The sequence below is a fragment of the Bos javanicus genome, chromosome 11, assembly GCF_032452875.1.
Source record: "Bos javanicus breed banteng chromosome 11, ARS-OSU_banteng_1.0, whole genome shotgun sequence".
Classification (NCBI taxonomy): domain Eukaryota; kingdom Metazoa; phylum Chordata; class Mammalia; order Artiodactyla; family Bovidae; genus Bos; species Bos javanicus.
In genome coordinates this window covers 89,065,391-89,069,762 of record NC_083878.1, presented here as the reverse complement: position 1 = coordinate 89,069,762, position 4,372 = coordinate 89,065,391, and the positions used below count along the sequence as shown (strand labels likewise).

At 45.0% G+C, this 4,372-nt stretch overlaps 1 non-coding gene across 1 annotated transcript; it reads left to right on the top strand.

Moving 5' to 3' along the window:
• Positions 1-3,258: 3,258 nt before the first annotated feature.
• On the top strand, positions 3,259-3,330 carry TRNAC-ACA (transfer RNA cysteine (anticodon ACA)). The gene has a single exon. It is a non-coding gene; the product is annotated as a tRNA-Cys (tRNA).
• Positions 3,331-4,372: the final 1,042 nt, after the last annotated feature.

The window sequence follows — 4,372 nt, the reverse complement described above, 5'->3', positions numbered from 1 at the left end:
AGCTTGGAAAATCCATCCTAATCACAGTTTAGTTTCCTTCTTGTAAGTTTTCTGAAGAGATTAAGCCATCTCCTTGCCGGGCTGTATGGAAGGGAAGTTGTCTCACATCTCGTTGTCATTGTGGAGTATTGATGGGGTAGTTTTATGGGCAATAATCCACTTAATTTCCTTCATTTGTCTGAAACTGTAAAGAATGTTATGATGACCTAGGGCAGGGCCTGGCAAATTTGTTCTTCAAAGGTCGGGGAGTAAGTGTTTTCTTGGCCCAATGGTCTCTGGAGACTACTCATTGCTGCTGTTGGCGGGCAGCCATGGGCAGCACCTGAGCAAATGGGTGTGACTGAGTGCCAATAAAACTTTATTTACAAAATCAGGTGACAGGTGGGATCTGACCTGCAGAGCATGGTGTGCTGACCTTGGGTCTAGGAAATCCAATGGGCGGGGGGAAAAACAGAAAACAGAAAAACAGAATGATTTGTCTTAGTAACTCAGAGTCTAGGTTAGATGGAAGACCTGAATTTGAAGTAAACAATACAGAAGTTCAAAAGAACGGCCTAGTTTTCATGTTAAAAGGGTCATGCAAAGGTCACTGTCAGGCCAAGGTCCAGAGGTGGCAGAGGGAAGGCAGGAATGCTGGGGACCAGGCCAGGGGTTTTGGTTTCTGACCTCTCCTGGGGGTCCTTACACCCACATGGCCAAAGCCCCCGCCCACTCAGGAAATTTCTGGAAGCCTCTATACAGTGCTCCTCCAAGCCCTCTGCAGAGAGGGCTCAACATGGGGCTGCCTTCAAAAGGAACACCTAGAGGAATTCTCCCAGTACCACAGAGCATGTATTGAAAAGATGCGTTTGGATTTGGGAAGCAATAATTTGCTAACAGGGCCCTGTTTCAGAGAGTCTTGTTAATTTTCTCGATCATTATTGTTCTGTTTCCTTTTTCTTATTGAAGCAATTTTCTAATAACTTGGAAAAAGACTCATTTCATATTATCTCCATGCTTTTTACATTTATGATTTTGTTGGTTTTCAGTTGATAAGTCATGTCTGACTCTGCAACCCCATGGACTGCTTCCCTGTCCTTCACCCTCTCCCAGAGTTTTCTCAGATTCATGTCCATTGAGTCAGTGATGCCATCCAACCATCTCATCCTCTGTCGCCTCCTTCTCCTGCTGCCCTCAATCTTTCCCAGCATCAGGGTCTTTTCCTCTTCACATCGGGTGGCCAGAGTATTGGAGCTTTAGCTCCAGCAACAGTCTTTCCACTTACTATTTTATTAATACAGTTTTCAATTAATAAATTCTATTAGTGTAAGCATTAGTGCCTTGCATAAAATCATCTTATAATCCATTTAATCTTTGCACACACTGCCTCTCATAAGCTGCTTTTCCACCAGGAGCTACCTGCTTACCGGCCTCCCCTCACTGATCCTCCAGACACTCAGACCTGACTCCTTCAGAACTGCCAAGTGGCCTCCAGGCTCAGAGCCTTTGCACTGCTGCCTGCTCTGCTTGGAACCCATTCCCTGCATACATCTGCGTAGCCCTCCAGTCAATTTCCTGCAAGTCTCTTCTCAAAGTCCACCTAATCAGAGAGAACGTGCCCACCTAACCTGATCAGAATAGCATCCACAAGTCTGTCTCTCTCTTTATACTGCTTTATTGTAATCCTCAGCATTTATCAAGCCCTGACATGATACATACATTCTTTTTTATTGTTTTATCTCAGCTACCACCCATTACTAGGAAGTATGCTAAGAAGAGCAGGGACTTAGCTTCTGTTTCCTGCTGTATCCTTGGCACCTAGAACACTGGCTGACATGTAGTAGACTGGCAATCCATTTTTGTAGTTGAACCTGTTATGACAGTAGAAGCAAGTGACAGCTTTTCTTTACTTGGGCTCCAAAATCACTGCGGATGGTGACTGCAGCCTGGAAAGTAAAAGATGCTTGTTTCTTGGAAGGAAAACTACGGCAGACCTAGACAGTGTATTAAAAAGCAAAGATATAACTTTGCTGGCAAAGGTCCATTTAGTCAAAGCTATGGTTTTTCCGAATTGATGCTTTTGAACTGTGGTGTTGAAGAAGACTCTTGAGAGTCCCTTGGACTGTAAGGAGATCTAACCAGTCCATCCTAAAGGAGATCAGTCCTGGGTGTTCTTTGGAAGGACTGATGCTAAAGCTGAAACTCCAGTACTTTGGCCACCTCATGCAAAGAGTTGACTCATTGGAAAAGACTCTGATGCTGGGAGGGATTGGGGGCAGGAGGAAAAGAGGACGACAGAGGATGAGATGGCTGGATGGCTTCACTGACTCGATGGACGTGAGTTTGAGTGAACTCCAAGAGTTGGTGATGGACAGGGAGGCCTGGCGTGTTGCAATTCATGGGGTCACAAAGAATTGGACACGACTGAGAGACTGATCTGATCTGATCTGATCTGATGGTTTTTCCAATAGTCAGGTACGGATGTGAGAGTTGGGCCTTAAAAAAGGCTGAGTGCCAAAGAATTGGTGCTTTCGAATTGTGGTGCAGAAGACTCTTGAGAGTCCCTTGCACAGAAAACAGATCAAAGTAGTCAATCCTAAAGAAAATCAACCCTGAATACTCTGTGGGAGGACTGATGCTGAAGGATAAGAATGGTTAGATAGCATCATCAATGCAATGGACATGAACTTAAGCAAACTACAGGAAATAGCTGAGGAGAGGGAAGCCTGGCGTGCTGCAGTCCATGGGGTCACAAAGAGTGGGACATGACTCAGTGACTGAAAAATGAGCAACTGTGTGACAATGTGGGGTTGGACCCACTTAATAATATTCGATGAAATTAATGGCCTGGGGAAATTCATGAAGAATAGCAGGCCTGAGATTTTACATGAGAAACCATCCTAATTTTGCTGGTAATTGGCAAGCATCTCAGGCAAGGACTCAGTGTTACTGGTTTACAGTGCCTTAGTAAAACCTTAACACACAGCCATGCATTTTCCCACCCTCTTGCAATCCTCTCCTGTGTTTGGGTGCATGGCAACATAACGTGGCGATCGCTGGTCTGTCTTTCCAGCCCCTGAGTTCCTTTTCCTCTTGCTGGCTCCCAAGACCACGGGACACCCTCTCACCTATGCGGAGTCTTCTCCCATGTGTCCCCAATCCTTGTTTACCCCTCGTAGTGACGACTTAGCTTTTCTCTCCAAATACCTGTGGAGCAACACGGGATAAAAGTGAGTAGTTTGTTGTTGATAACAGTAGTCTGTTATCCTTCAGGTAACTTCCCTGGTGGCTCAGATGGTAAAGCATCTGCCTACAATGCAGGAGACCCAGGTTCAATCCCTGGGTCGGGAAGATCCCCTGGAGAAGGCAATGGCAACCCACTCCAGTACTCTTGCCTGGAAAATCCCATGGATGGAGGAACCTGGTAGGCTACAGTCCATGGAGTCGCAAAGAGTCGGACATGACTGAGCAACTTCACTTTCACTTTTCAGTCTGTTGTTGAGGGTCGTTGGTGGGGGGAGGATCTTCATAGTCCATGCGGGTATGATTTCCCCACTGATGGTCGCTCGTCAAGCCCTCCAGCCTGCAATGAGTGTAGGAGCATCAGAGCACAGAAACCTCCTGGCAGGTGGAGAATGTACGACACGAGTCAGATGGGCTGTGAGTAATGTAACATCAGCATCAGGAAAGCTGCGCTCACTGGAACATTTCTCCTGGCCTTCGCTCCACAACCACCCAAGGCTTCAACTAATGTGATTTTGGAAGATGCTCTTGTTTCACAGTCCAAAATACTTGGGGGAAAAAAAGGCATAAAATTGACGTGGTGGCTTGCTTTTTCTCCCCAGTCCCTCAGGAGATTCCTCTTTAAAAACTTACATATGTTCCCTTTTATTATTTTACTTGCAAAGAAGGGAATTTGAACCTATGGAATTATTATAACTGCACATCAGGCAAACCCAACTCTGAGAACTATTTCTGTACACACATTAAACTAATTTATACACTGAAAGGCCTGACCAATGGGCTGACAGAGGGGCCTAGAGAAATACTGATGATTCCCACTTCAACTATCCTCTCACTAGAATATTTCTGTTTTCTTGTACGTAAAATAATTTTGAAAAAAAAATCGACACTATTTCCCAGATTTTGTTAGTCAATCACACCTAGTTTTGCTATGTCTGTTTCCATCTTTTTAGAAACATTATACAGCTGCAGAAAAACATCTCTTTCTGCTTTATATACTCTGCCAAAGCCTTTGACTGTGTGGATCACAAACTGTGGAAAATTCTGAAAGAGATGGGAATACCAGACCATCTGACCTGCCTCTTGAAAAACCTGTATGCAGGTCAGGAAGAAACAGTTAGAACTGGACATGGAACAACAGACTGGTTCC